This window comes from Archocentrus centrarchus, chromosome 17 (assembly GCF_007364275.1).
Source record: "Archocentrus centrarchus isolate MPI-CPG fArcCen1 chromosome 17, fArcCen1, whole genome shotgun sequence".
Classification (NCBI taxonomy): Eukaryota; Metazoa; Chordata; class Actinopteri; order Cichliformes; family Cichlidae; genus Archocentrus; species Archocentrus centrarchus.
This window is the reverse complement of record NC_044362.1, coordinates 25,719,270-25,735,302: the sequence shown is the minus strand read 5'-3', so window position 1 is coordinate 25,735,302 and position 16,033 is coordinate 25,719,270. Positions and strand designations below refer to the sequence as shown.

Below are 16,033 nucleotides of genomic sequence, written 5' to 3'. Positions count from 1 at the left end.
AAGCACTTGGCAACAGTGCGAAGGAAAAACTCCCTTTTTAACAGGAAGAAACCCCTGGGAGAATCAGGCTCAGGGGAGGGGCAGTGATCAGCCGCAACCAGTTGGGGGTAATTGGAGGGAGACATGACAAAAGACACAGGGTGAAATAGTGCCAGAGATTAGTAAAGATTAAACAAACTTGAGAAAGGCTGACAGATAACACTAATAAGCCACAACATTGAAAAAACCTACTGTGTAGGTCCCTCTTGTGCCACCAAAGTAGATATGGGACCTTTGGGAGTGTCTTTTGGAGTCTGCCAAAAGATTTGTATGGCGTTTGTCTTTTGACCTGCATGCAGCCACCAGCTGCCCCAACACAGTGAGTTATAATACAGCTCAGACTGCAAACAGAAGCCAGAAATCTTGCAGTGCTAAAAATTCTTTGCCTTGTAAACAGATTTTACATGTTGAAGATATCCATTAAGATATGTTCTTACACATTCTGAGGATCATACTCTCACAGGTTTTGCAGTTTGGTTGGGCATGGTGTCCTGACAGGGAGGCTGTTGCAGTCAGTGTGCTGCTACCAGTCATCTGCAACAGTGTTGAATTGGTGTTTACATGTTAAAGTCAGGCGCTCAATGTGGTAATGCAATGTACGTACAGCTCTGTAGCTCAAAATATTGCAGATATCAACTGTCACCAGGTGGTAGTGTCATAAATATGTGGAACAATGTGGGCTACTCATATTTTATGATCATGCTGTTGTCTTATGTTAGCCTCTGCTGTGGAGAAGACAGAAGTATTAATAAACAAAGAACTTCCCACTGAAGCAAAACAGTGTTAAAAACGCTGTTTTAACCAATAGCAAAGCATAATTCCCATCAAACTATGTGCTGTTATTAGTTTGGAGGACTGCACAAAGGTATGTCTCTGTAGCCTCTGTGTTAGCGCGACTGTGGGAAGTCAACCATCAGTGTAGCCGAAGAGCTATGAAAACAGGCCAGTGCAGGATCTTAAGTCTCCCATAACCAGCACATGAATCCCAGGATTCAGGTTTCAGTGCAGAACATTACATTGAACCAAGGTAATTAGTGTTATTTACTTTACCTCTTAGTGGTTTTAATGGTGTTGCTGGGTATTATGGACCATAGATATATGTAGTGTTTTCCAGTATCAGCCATCTCATCAAACACTGAAAATCACAATGAAGCACTGAGTGCACTGAAATGTGGAGAAAGCTAACCAGCTGTCCTAAATGCTGTTAAACATCATGTAATTGTTAAGCTAATTGATGCATTTTAGTACCAAGGTCATCTACTTTCAGTGTAAAATGTAAGAATGAAGGTAAATGGTTAACTCCTTTACAGTGAATATCTAATGTTGCTGGATTTGAGTGTCCTTTAGCTCCACACAACCTCGTGCTTTAGAGAGAACACTTTAGAATACAAATTGGCATAAAAATATTAATATGCTGGATCTGTTGTGGGGCTAACTGTAAAAACACACCAACTCTGAAAAAGCCAGCATTGGCTGAAAATGGTTGTTGCGACTGAGTTGTTGACTCCAGACATCTTCACTCTTCTTAAGCATTAAAAATGTAATGGTGAAATAAAGATGGGTTTAAATGTTTATGCCTCTGGTGTTTTTTGGACACCTATTTACACAACAGTCAGGCGTTAAAATAAGATGCAACACAAATTATTTCTGCCACTCCAAAAAAGACATTTCCTGTCCACCACAAAACAGAGGAGACCATCACAGGCCTGACACTTTCAGGTGTGTCACTCCTCCTGTTGTACAACGGAGACAGTGTTTACATTCAAGTCTGCCTTTGGTGGCTTTTTGGCTAGTATCTGCCTTATCCATGACTACACAACGCACTAAACATATTACACTACACTAATTATACACTACAGATACACTAATTGCCACAAATCTCTCAAATTTCAGAACTCGCTATCAATAATGCTGTCTCTCTTTCACCCCTTCATTCTCACAACTTTAACCTGTTTCTCACCAACCAAATCCTGCACTTTGCCAAATAATTTTTTGATTGGTTGATGTGGTGCATTTTTCCACAAGTGGAAAAGGGATGTCATCATTTTTTTTTTGCTCGCAAGAATTTTATGCTTGCAAACATGCATCAAGCATGATGATAATCAGGAAAAGCATGGCGTATGTTTTTTTTTTTTTTTTTTTTGTTATAAGTCTTGTTTTACTTGGCCTGTCAACTCAATTTAAAACTGGTATATAGTTTGAAGTCTGTACTTTCAATTGAAGTTGAAACAGAGACTCGGCAAAGGAGCTTCCTGCTGCTATGTCATCTTAAAAAAGTGATGTCAGTTGGATGCGCCACGTGTCCGTTGACTCCAGAGGGTTAACACTGAAGCAGGCCTTAAGAGCAATTTGGTTTTTTGATCATTGACTTGAGAGATTTAAATCAAAGGTAAAATGGATTGTGTGCCGTGTAATCTGCAGATTCCTCATATTCTGAAATGAAGTTTCTTTTTCAGCCTTTGCACACACACTAGTCTCATCTAAGCTTACTCTGGCACTGAAGAGTTGTGGTTTTGGCACTGCACAGGCAGCATGTGTCAGCCCCGTGATCGGATCGACAGCTCATCAAACTTAATAGGATGTGACAGGTGTAGCTAGAGTCATATCTTGAATGTCATAATGAAAACTGACACAATATTTCCCTCAGTTTATTTTTCAGTGTGGCCAGCTTGTTGCTCATATGGAACTGAGTACATGGGATTGTTTGTGGTTGTGACACCTTGTAAGCTGCAGATGGTGTTTTGTTTCGTAGTCATGTAGGTGGTGTCTTTGCCACCAGGGGCTTTAAATCATTGCCTACAACTTCTGTGAAAGGAAAAGGAGGGTGTGCTGCTTTAAAGGAGGGGAACGTGATGAGGCATGTCATAAAAATGGTGGTATGTGGCATGCAGAAATGGTGTTGTGTCAATGGAGGGGTTGTGGCGTGGCACATTGAGGGTTCCAGAAGTGAGGGGGAGAGAGAGGGGAGATGAGAGAGGGGGAGAGAGAGGGAGAGAGAGAGGGGAGAGAGAGGGGAGGGAGAGAGATGAGAGAGATAGAGAGAGAGAGAGAGAGAGAGAGAGAGAGAGAGATAGAGAGAGGAGCTGGATAGAGAGAGCAGAGAGAGGAGAGAGAGAGATATAATAGATATATATAATATATATATATATATATATATATATAGATATATATATATATAGCTATAGCTCACACTCATCTCTGCCAAGTCCAGGCTTTTACTAATTCAAAGTTAATATTCTTTAAATTCTCTAACCCTACTTGTGGATATCGACATTGCCTTGAGCAGCAACAGTTCTACAGTGTTTGGTTGAGTCATGTGAGCTTGGCCATGTGTGGAATAAGAGCAAGACCCACGCCTGGGTCCTAACCTTTGCTCTAATCCCTCCCACCCCTCCACCCCCCTCCTTTTAACCCGTAATCAGCAGTAAAGGCTTCATTGTTCTTGGCCTCTGCTTGGGTATCTGATCATTAACCTACATTCAGAGCAGTGGCAGTAGGCTTCTTAATGCTTTCAGACTCTCTCAGACCAGTTTAATGGACATGTTTCATGAGTTGGGGCAGAGCCTTATTCTCCTTCTAGTGAAGTTAACCCTATTTACGCCTTTCCTGTACAAACATATTTTTTATGAGGCTTTTTCTTTGTGTCTAAGCCATACCCTGAGCCTCTTCCTTGTAGATTTAGAGGGATTTTTTTTTTTTTTTTTAAATGTAAACTTGAAGTGACGGATAAGACTGAAATTGTTCAGCACTCAGTCTTGCATAATAAGACACAAATATTTCTGGTCTTAAATTAATTAATTTATTTCTTCAATAGTATTAAGTTACAGATTTAGGTGTTGACAGTAAAAAAATTTTTACATTAGTTTTAGCTACGTAAATACACATGTAAAAGTTGCTATCGTACTGACAAAATTTATTGAGTTCAGTTTAGGTTTGGCAGCAGTTGACTGGTATAGGTTTGAACTTTTACTTAATATGCTTTTCCTATGCCAGAGAGGTTAAACCAATGCTCTCTGCCTCTTCCCAGTAATGTGCCTGGCTTATTTTATGCAATCCAAAAACTACTGGAACGAAGGCCAGACGCTCTGGTTGGCGGCGCCGTGTTTCGTCTGTCTGGGGTTAGGGTAGTGAGAGGTGAACAGCCTCCTCGAGGCATCCAATGTCTCTTTTGCTGTTTGTCGAAATGCGCCTTCAGTTAAGATGACTCTGTGGCAGGAGGAAGAAAGCTGCACTTGCATTGTGCTGGAAATGTTATGCTGCTTTGAATTTGGTCCATAGTTGAGACAAGAGAATGACAAGGCACTGATTTAAGAGCCCAAAGACACGAGGCTTATAAAATGTGTTCTTGTGACTCTGCATTTAAGAAAGAGACAGGTCATTTCACAGTAACTGGGACAAACAAAGTTGAAAATGAGATTTCAGATATTTAGCTGTGTGTGTGTGTGTGTGTGTGTGTGTGTGTGTGTGTGTGTGTGTGTGTGTGTGTGTGTGTGTGTGTGTGTGTGTGTGTGTGTGTGTTGTGTGTGTGTGTGTGTGATTATGGCATTTCTTTTTATGTTATAAACTAATAAATTTAGCCAAAAGTCAAAAATCACTGTCACAGAGGAGGACAACTGTTAAAATGGCTCGAGTATTTCTTTTCTTGAAGTCTCCCATTCAGTAATAGGTAAAGATGTACCTTGCATATACTAACAACATAAATAACACCATATCCAAGTACAAAATGTCCATGACAAAATGAGGTAAAAACAAAAACATTTTTTTGAGTAAAATTCTTAACCTCTTGTGAACTATTAACTTTAGCGGCTATTTCAACCAGATATAACAAATAAATTTGATACTTAAATTTTCTGGCTTTGAGTAAACAAAATTAAATGTGAGGGAGGGGACAAACTACTTTTGATTTTACCTTTATATTTCACCATAACCATTTATTTACCACAGGCATGCCAGCGGGTCCGTGAACTTCAAAAGTGCCACCATTCGCAGACTTCCGGCAACAATTACTGTAATAACCATATGCAGTTTCTCAGCTTTCCGAAACATTCAAATTTTTGCGATAGGACAAACGTTAGTGTAATTACAGTAATTCAAAGTGCGTTTGATGTCTCAGACGTCTCAGCGATGACGCACTCCTCGTTAACCAACTGTTCACAGCAATTAAGAACAGGTAACAGGTGTATCGCCACCGTTAAAGGGTTAAATACTGTTTACCTTGCCTTGCTTGGTGTCATTGTCTAAAGCACAACCTCACTTGTGACGTTAGACTTTTTTTTTTTTTTTTTCCTTTTCATTTTAACGTACAGTCATCCCTTGCTATATCGCGGTTCACTTATTGTGGCTACACTGTATCGTGGATTAAAAAATAAATAAATTTAAAAAATCGCTCGAATGGAGAGATAAGTTGCACCTTTAGCGGAAATAGAAGTTACTGCCGAGGGCGAAAAACTGCACCGCCTTCATCGCCATCAGTACTGCACAGCTACATAATTCATCATTCAAGTTGTAGTAAGAGAGTGGGAAAGGTTTATAGGAGTGTTGGAAGGGTTCATAAAGCCTTAAAATATATAAATAATAAATTAAATATAACTATAAATCTAACTTGTCTAATAGTATGTAATTAATTTTTGTATCTCATAATTTCTGATTTTCTTGGTCCCCTCTATAACAGGCCACTTAAACCTGAATATATTCTAATATTTTTGATACACTGTCCCGAAATTTCTTGTTCAAATAGGTGTTGGGGCTGTTGTCCCTTATAGTCACTATTAACCTTTTATTACTGCAAATGATACAGGAATTACAATTTTCAAATTCCTCCATGACATGCAAAATACTGTGGAATGCCCCACACAGGTTGTGATTACATTTTGATGTCAGGCTTAAAGTCTGTGGCTGCAAATAATAAGTTATTCCTCCTGGAATAAGTCTTGAGCCCATTTAGAAATATCAGTTGTAATATGGATAATAGTAACCTAACAGCATTTGTTTTTGTTTTTAAATTGCTTGCTTACTCTAACCAGAAATCACAAATTCCTAATTTAACTATATAGTCAGGCCATTACAGATACAAATAATAAACTCGTCCCGATATATTGTTTGTTCTGTTTTTTTGTTTTGTTTTTTTGAGGATGGGGAGTGGAACAGGAGAAAAATATAAGGGTCCTTTTCATATAGATTTTGTGTAAGGTATCTTACAGGCATATAATTCTGCTTATAATACAGATATGTATGTCAGGGATGTCTTGCTCTTTGCTGGGTATTGTACCTCTCCTGCCCCTCCAGAATCAGGCCTTTGCGGTTGCCTTTGTCCTGCTACTTATTAGGGAGTCGTTGTCAGAGGAGGAGGATGAAGGCAGGGAGTGAATGTGCAGCTGAGAGAGACCTCCCCCATCATTTAGCCTGATAGCACGTAGGACCACACCACGTGACCAGCTGTTTACCCTTGCAGCAAGCGTAGTGCATCTCCTTGAGTATGTCACAGACTTCCCTACCTCCTATTGTAAGGAAAGCTGAATGTATCTTCTCTAGATTTGTAATTTAGGTACTTTTATTTCTACTGCTGTGTAACCCAGTTGTTTACTCGGAGCTTTCTTTTCAGTAGAGATTTTTGGGTTGTGTGTGCATGCAGTCGAAAGTGCAGCCACATGGGAGACCAGGGAAAAATCACATGTATGTTCCACATGGTGTGTGTGTGTGTGAGCGCTCACAGCAGGCAGTACTCTGGAAGCTGTAGCGGAGTAATGTTTCTGCTGCTGCTGGTGGCAGCGTACTCTGCTCTGCATGCTGTGTGTCAGGCTCAATGCTATTCTTAGCCCCTCTTCCCTCCCTGTCCCATCTTGCAGTCAGTGGATCAGGTTACCATACTCTGTGCTCTTCATCCTTCCCGGCTACATCTCCATCACACACTCTTTTCCACCCCCACCCCCAATTGAATATACCCCAACACCCCCTGCTTTACCAGAAATCCGCCTCCCTTGCGCAAGGACATGCACTAGTAGCCACTCTGCTGTCAGGGCGACGTCCTCGGCAATACAGGGAAATGGCTGTTATTGTGTTAGTCAGGAAACCAGTGGAGTTAAAATGCAGGAGTACTAGGTTATAAATAAATGGAGACCAAGACCAGCAGTGCAGCGGGCACCACTCAGCTGGGTTTTCATCAGATGTATACTTAGATTATTATATTATTTTATTTTATTTTTTTTTTAACCCCTTAACTGGCAAGGGCCCGGTGAGGGCCGGTTGTAGTCCCCTTTTATATGGCAGGCTAGACCCACCCATTTTTATTGACACGTCATTCGGCCAATCATGTAACTGGCTGCACCAAATCACCTGAAAAGCTACGTGACGCCCTCTGAGTATTATTGGCTCTGGGAAACCCCATTTCTTAACATTATTGGCAGAATGAGGTGTCAGTCAAAATGGGCGGGTCTAGCCTGCCATATAAATGCACTTCATTCGGCCCACGGACCAGACGCAGCTGATTAATAGGCTATGAAATGGGTTGTTCAGAGCCAATAATAACCAGAAGGCGTTATGTAGTTTTTGTCAGGTGATTTTTTTGCTGCCAGTTAAGGGGTTTAAACCACCAAGTTGTTGACATGTTAATGGGAGAAGAGTAAATGCCATCCATCCATTCTCTTCCGCTTATCCTGTTCAGGATCTGGAGCGTATCCCAGCTGTCATAGGGCAAGAGGCAGGGTACAAGAACAACTGTACAGGTCGCCAGCCTGTCGCAGGGAGAGACAGACAACCCATTCACACCTATGGGCAATTAGAATCACCAGTTAACCTAACTGCATGTCTTTGGACTGTGGGGAAACCGGAAGTACCCAGAGGAAACCTACGCAGACACAGAGAACACGCAAACTCCACACAGAAAGGCCCGGGCCAAGGTGGATTTGAACCCAGACCTTCTGTTCTTCTAGCTGTGGGGCTTCAGTGCTAACACCACACCACCATGCTGCTAATAAGTAAATGGTTATATTAATAATGGAATATTTGATCTTCAGCTCTGATGGTAAATGTCTCATTTTGGTTGTAGTTTATTTTTATAGGAATGTTAGAGCCTACGCTAGTTTATTTAAAACATATACAGAGGAGAAAAAAAAGCAATAACATAAGCTATACAATAAATGCGCACATTAAGGAACACTAGTCAAAACAAATAAATATTAAATGTACTTATTGTGTGTGTGTGTGTGTGTGTGTGTGTGTGTGTGTGTGTGTGTATAATATATATTGGTTATTTCCATTATTGCCTGGGATGCAGTATATTATAGCGCTTTAGGTTTACAGAAAGTTGTCATTTTAATTATGGCTAAATCGTTCAGAAATAATAATTTGCTCTCTAAAACAACATAAAAGGAAAAATCTCCCCACTGCTATCTGAATGTGACATTTTAAATGTATAAAATCCAAAGATATTAATTACGTTCCTTTACATGTTTGCTAATAAACGTAATTAATATCCAAAGATATTAATTACGTTTATTAGCAAACATGTAAAGGAACAAAAAATCCTCATAACTAATAAAAATTTGGGGTGTTTTTGGTTTAAAAGGGACAGAGGCAAATAATATCTGAATGGCAAAGACTTATTGCCCACAGTTTTGCTGCCGCTTCTGCTTGTTTTGCTTTTTTTGTTTTTTGTTTTTTAATTCTCTTAATTTTCGTCTCTTTATATTCCCTGTAACTTATTGCACTGTTCAGTTATAAGAAGAAACTGATAGGTAAAATTTTTGGTTATAATTTTCTAACATTTTACACTTTTTTTTTTTTTTTTTTTAATATTAGCTGAGAGCAATATCCATTAGATTAATGAATACTGGAAACATTTTAAATCGACTCATATATTATTGTTGCTCAACAGTTGTCCTTTCCATTGCAGCTGTTGGGACCAAGAAAACCAGCCAACCTGAGGGACTTTGTTGTTACAGCTTTCAACCTTTTTCCAGTCATGATCTTTTGCAGTTTGATAAACCTGGTTCAGTGATAGTAAGTGGGTTGGAAAATTGTTGCTAACGCTGTTTTCCACAGTATAAGATATCATGCCAAACTAATCTCCGCTTTAGTCTCAGTGAACTGTAGTAGTCATCAAGGCAAGGTTTGATCTAGACTTGAAACAGCCCGAGGTTAATGGCAGAGCGTGCAGCGGCGTATCCAGCCCTGAGCTGCACATGAAACGCAGTAAATGCGAATGCCAAATTGGCGAGTGCCCAAATACCTCTGTAATTGTCACCACCCTCCTTGCCTGTTCTCTGCACCAGATTGGAGTCCTGTCAGCGTTTGTTTTCTGGTTTGGTCCTGGCCTGTCCGCACTGCTTTAATACCTCCCAATACAGCAGCCTCTTTACACCAACATGCTCACTGTAGGCAGCTCAGTTCTCCCTTTCAGCTGCCTGAATGACAATGCTGCTGCATACTGGCTATCTGCTGACTAATGACAGACCTCTCACTGGCCTCGACTGTGCAGGAGGGCTATGTGTTGGAAAAACGGTCCCTGTCAACACAGCATTATCAACCAGGATCAGCAAAGGTCATAAAAGGTATCAGAAGAAACAGAATGTAGGATTCCTTAAAGGTCTTATTCATTGTGATTTAGTGCTAAAACTAGCATGACTGGTTTCTCTCTGGAAAGGTGAATGGCTTGTGTAACTGCTTAAATGTGCACTGCTTACCATTTATCAGTGCTGGTTTTTATAGCATTTTATGAATCGCGTAGTAAGATTATGATTAAATGCACATTTTTTTTTTTTTGTCAAGACGAGGACAGAAATGTATTCAGTATACATTAACTCTTTTTTTTCTAATTGAATGATAAATTAAGATGAAATATAATTGGAAAAAAAATGTCACAAATTTTAAGAATGGATATTGATTTATAAAACAGTCTAAGAGAGAGAAGCTTATTTAATAATATAATATTTTATAGCCGTGAATCACTTGAACTCTAAGCAACCATCATATTCAATTCCTATGCATTACAATGATGCCATATTCAAATAAGTCCTGTGAACCTGAAAGTTTACAGTAGAACACATTAAACAAATGTCAACCACAAAACAGGTTACGACAACAGCAGTTTCCTCCTCAACATACGTCAGCATTGTCGCTTTGTTTACGCCAGTCACATCTTTTGTCTTGGAGTAGCTGATTAAACTTTGAGTTGTGGTTTTCACATACATCCTCAGTATGCCACAAAATGGCCTCTCGTAAAGGTAATTACATGAAATGTTGTCATATCTAATGCCAGTACATGCTTGTTGTTCAGCTTGCATCTGGATGGTATGTTTTAATTGAAGGTCTGTATCTGATCTGGTCTCTTTAGCCCCACTGGTATGTTGGAGATGGACTGCTTTGCACATTTTAAGTAGTGTGCTGTTTATAGGAGTGGCATGTTTGGTGCTAAAGGTGTTAAATAAAAAGCAAACACTTAAATTTGCTTTTTCTTTTATTTCAAAGATATCATTTGCATCCTAGGCAGGTCAGCCTGGCAAACCCCTCACTAATCTTGCGTGTAGTGCACCTAAGCCAGTGTAGTGTAGTGTGTAGCTTAGTCCCACAGGATTATTGTTTTGTAATCACTGCGATAGTCAGAGATCCATGACAGGATGGCTGTCTAAGTAGATATAAACAGCACATTCAGATTTACACTGGCTGTTTCTGGAAACATTGCTGTGTTGAGTAGGTTGTGATATGCCTATCTTTTAAGGTAAAATGCTGAACATTTGGCAGTAGCAGACTCTTTAGCATAACCAATTGCTTTTAGAAAACTCATGAAAACATATTGTTTTGGACTTGCGATTGACATTTTGTAGACAATGAATGTAATGGAAATTATCATCACTTGTATGCCTGCAAACAGTGACTCCTCACTACTACGGTGTAGAAACGATGCTAGTCTTCCAAGGATACTGGTTGTCCGTGTCCTTCCAATTTTAGCCCTGTACATGAGAGGATCGCACAAGAACACACGGGGCTGAGCTTGTCAGTGTTCATTATCAGATCGTGGTTTTAGCAAAAATGAATGGGAATGATTTTGATGGACAAAGTAGCATTTTCTTTTTGTCCACAAGAAATAAAGTGGAAATCCACAACAGCAGTTACTTCATACCAGTTAATCAGAACTTTTTTTTATTACCCCCCCCCCCATAATGTCACAATATGATGAGAAATGCCCAAGTTGACATCATGCAGATAGTTAATTGTTCATCTATTTTCATCAAGAAAAGGCATAACTGGTTTGCTTGTAATTAATAGGCAGAGGAGATTTTTAACCCTCTGAGCTCTATGCTGGCCATTTGCTGCCACTTCACTCTCTTTTTTTAACCATTTTAACTGTGTTAATGCATATGGAATAAATTTCACAAGGGTCTAGATTTCATTCTGATTTTTTAATTTTCCACTTCAGCTACTGAAATATGTCAATAATGTAGTGTGTACATCAAATTGTTCCTCTTGGCTCTATCGTGGCAACTTTTGGCCCATTAAAACCCATTAAAACTACATTTTTAAATCTCTTGTTATATGCACATAAAAGCATGCATTTTGGGCACAACTGCTTTCATTCTAACTCAAGACATGGAATTTGTAATTTTTAACAGTTTCTACCAGATTAGATAATTTATTAATTTTTGCTGAGCAGGCAATTTTATGTATATTCTTAGTTTCCAATGGGGCGTATGATGGCTTACTACACTCCAGTGGAGCAAATAAATCACACAATTTTGACATAGGAGTGATGTCACATAATTTTTTGTGTGTGTGCATGAAAATAATTATTCCTTTATGTGACATTCTAGCAGAAATATGTATTTGAAAGACAGACTGAAATAAATTATGACCTCCAAGTTACCAGCTATTCAGCTTTGAGTTTCCCAGGTAAACTTGGCTTTGATGCACATGTTCAAAGCACTTGTAGCTTTGTTCTTTTCATTAAAAAAAATACCACACCCAAATATCTAACCTCTAAAAAAAGTTTAAAAAAAATTCACTGGCCATCTTGCAGAGTTGCAGCTGCAGGGTAAACAACAACAACCTCTGGCACTGTTTGTAAATCTGTCCCGGAGTTTGTGCAGGTGCAGCAAAGACTGCTGCCAGAAGTAAACTTAGCAGCTTCAAGATCGTATTTTCTCCAGCAAGAAGGTCATATTCACTGCTTCAAGCACTTGACTATGTAATGTGCTCAAAGAGCGAAGATGGGGAGAAATCCTCTGTACTTGAAGACACATCAACTCCTGAAGATGAGGGCACACCTTCCTCAGAGGTTGACAGCATCAGCACTGATGATGAAGAGTACCAGCCAGTGCCTGATTCTACTTCTTTAGGGTGTGAGGACAATACAGACACAGCAGTTGGATCAGTGGATGTCTCATGATTGGAAACTTATGTGGTTTCCCACTGCTGAAGAGACCCTGCATTACAATCCAGTATCTGCTGGTCTCACCCCAGGGCCCACCCTGTATGCAATTGCCCACATCAGCAACTTGAAGTCTGCCTTTGACCTGTTGTCACAGAAGAGATCATTCATCTTCTGTGCACCCACACAAACCTGCATGGGAGGAGAAGGTGTGAGGTTTGGAAGGATGTGGATGAAGTGGAGATGAGAGCCTACATTGGAATTCTGATTTGGGAAGTTAACCATGGAATGAGGGTCACATTCCAACTGACAGGAGCTACAAGGACACACTGTCACATGTGAAAACATCTTTACTTCATTTTTCTTGGAACTCCTCAGAAGACAACTGGCTCTGGTTGGTACAATCAAGGAGAAACAAACCAGAGCTACCTCCCCACCTCCTCCAACTGTGACAGCACAAGATTCTGTCATCTGTCTTTCTTTTCACAAACTAACATGGCAGTATCCTACATGCCCAAGCGAGGGAAGAATGTGCTTCTTTTGTGCACAAACCCCAGGCAACCAGCGGTCAGCGACGGGGAATAGAGGAAGCCTATAGCAGTTATATGATATAACTGGGATTTAAAGGGTTAAAATTCTGCGTTTGAATGAAATTTTAGTTTTAATGACAAGGACTGATGCAAATTTTAAAATTCAAGTTTTGAAAGTGAGAAAATCAGTTAAAAAATATTTATTTTAGAGCATTTTAGAGCACAAAAGGAGGTGGCCATTTTGGCCACGAACAAGCTGAAAGGGAGTTTTTAGGTTTTTTTCATCACTGCACAAAAAGTAATGATTCATAAAAATCAATGATACTGCTGATAATTGACATGCATTTAGCTGCAATGAAGGTTAAAAAAATAAATCAGGTTGCATGTGTTATTTGGTAAAAAAATGTAAATTTATAATTTTCTCATTTTATAAATTATTAGGACTACATGATATAACTGGGATTTAAAAGGTTAAAATATAGAGTTTGAATCAAATTTTGGTTCTAATGACAAGGACTGATGCTAATTTAAAAAATCAAGTTGTGAAAGTGTGAAAATTGGTTAAAAATGTTAATTTTAGAACATTTTTTGAATATAAACATGAGGTGGCCATTTTTGGCCACGAACAAGCTGAGAGGGAGTTTTTAGGTTTTTTCATCACTGCACAAAAAGTAATGATTCATAAAATCAATGATACTGCTGATAATTGACATGCATTTAGCTGCAATGAAGGTTAAAAAAATAAATCAGGTTGCATGTGTTATTTGGTAAAAAAATGTAAATTTATAATTTTCTCATTTTATAAATTATTAGGACTACATGATATAACTGGGATTTAAAAGGTTAAAATATAGAGTTTGAATCAAATTTTGGTTCTAATGACAAGGACCGATGCTAATTTAAAAAATCAAGTTGTGAAAGTGTGAAAATTGGTTAAAAATGTTAATTTTAGAACATTTTTTGAATATAAACATGAGGTGGCAATTTTTTGCCACGAACAAGCTGAAAGGGAGTTTCTTCAATTTGCCTTCCCTGCAAAAAAATATTAATGCATAATAATCAGTGTTCTTATTAATCAGTTACATATCTCAGGCTGTACTTTTGATAATACAAGAGAATCCCATAGCACTGCGAATATATGAAGTACTCAGTTTGAGGTAATTTGCCAACAAGTGCATTGTTCAAACAAGCTGGCATTTGAAGGGTTAATAAATAAAAAAGGAATGAACATTTTACATTTACGTGAAGAACTGATGTTAGTTAAGAACGTTATGCAAAAAAAAATCAAAAAACAAGAAAAAAGTAAAAAATTATGCCCTCTGTTTGTTAGTGGCCATTTTTGGCCACGAACAAGCTGAAAGGGTAGTAAAAACGAACAAGTTCAGAGGGTTAAAGCATTTGAAGGGTAGAACCTCTGTTTTTAAGATGCATACTTCCATAAAATCTGAGGATGGTCTTGCTATTCAAATACTCGAATTGTAAATAAATTATACAATCATTTTATTCGGCTATTTCTTGTCTAAAAGTGGATATTTTTCTGGTCATTACCGCAGCCTCTTAAGCCTTGATTGTTACAGACACAAACACCTGGAGACACCACGGTTGAGCAGTCATTCCTGTTATACTTCTTTGAAATCCTCTTAAAGTACGCTGCGTGGGTCACATGCATAATAGGTGCATTGTAAAGTCAAGTCTCCAGACAAGTCCGTGCAGTCACAAAAAAATTGGCAGGCATGCAGACGTATGCATGATCCTTGTGCTCACCATCTAATGATAAAATTTAAGTCACACGGACCTTTGCTGACTCAAAGACTCAGCAAGAATAATCCAGGCTTTAGTATGTAACACGCTTCTACCTCCACAGTATGATGGTAATGCACCTAAAAGCTGTTTGTCGGCCACCAAAAATAGAAGAACTTGTTACTACCTTCCAGGCTTTGGACCAGTAATACACTTGTGCGATTACATGATATTATAAATACAGGAGAAACATGCAAAGCATAAAGGTGACTGCAGCTAGGAAGTTTTCTGTGCAAAACACGCAGTCCAGTGCAAACCCAGGTAAAGCTAGTCCCTCGCAAGTCTTCCACATCTGTGTGTTGTCATTTGACACAATAAAAAAATTATGGATTTAACTTCTGTGTTTGAAAAGTAAAGCCAAAGCAGGACCACAAATCTGCATTCTTGGCCACTAAAAAGACTCCCTTGCTTGGAAACCTGTAAAAATTTTCTCATATCTTTGTGGGCTAAGTCACTGGTTTTAGCCCATATTGAATAAAACACTAAGTTCTTTTTGTAAAATATGCTCTTTCTTAGTGATAGTAGCCATAGTGGTGGCTATGTCCATCTTGTATATTGTCTGTGGTTGGGAAGTTATCTTTAAAGAATCTTTGTCTAGTTCCCAGTAAATATGGACTAGTTTTTCCTGTGAAATGCCTGCCTTTAGGTAAATACCAGAAAAACTTGCCTGCCAGTGCCAGACACTTATTCAACCTGGAACACCAGAACCATGCTATTCACAGAGATGGTAAATAGGAAAAAAGGTCAATGATAAAAGCTGTGGTTGTTTTATGAATAAGTGCAATACTAAAACTACTATCATACTTGTTCTTTTCTTGGAAAATTAAGCTTCTACTATGAAATTTATAGTTCAGTTGTATTTGGATGCTTATGAGTAATGGGGCTGCCCCATTCATTTTGGAGGCTGCTTAACAGCTAATCAATGGTTCTCAGGTTTCTTAATTTAGAGTAAAAGTGGAACTTTCATAAAGAGCAAGAGGCTATTTCTGCTCAGTCACCATGATACTGGGTGTGTGCATATGTGTGTGAAAAAAGGAAGCAGGGAAAGTTCATTCAAAGTACTAGATAACAGGGGGCCTCATGACTGAAAGCTACAATCTTCATGTGGCAATATAACTGACATATGCCATCTTGGCTTCAGTTGCAGGTTCAGATTCAGTGTTGTACTTTCTCTAAAGCTCTGGCACCCACACTGCACCCCAGTGACTCTGCAGCTTGTTACTACACTGTCACAAACCACATCAGAAACGAGCTCGGTTACACTGATGAGTATGCCGCAGTGACAACATGCAGAGGGGGACGT

At 39.0% G+C, this 16,033-nt stretch overlaps 1 protein-coding gene across 1 annotated transcript in view; it reads left to right on the top strand.

Moving 5' to 3' along the window:
- Positions 1–16,033, top strand: part of ankrd12 (ankyrin repeat domain 12) — a 44,593-nt gene that overhangs the window by 10,810 nt on the left and 17,750 nt on the right.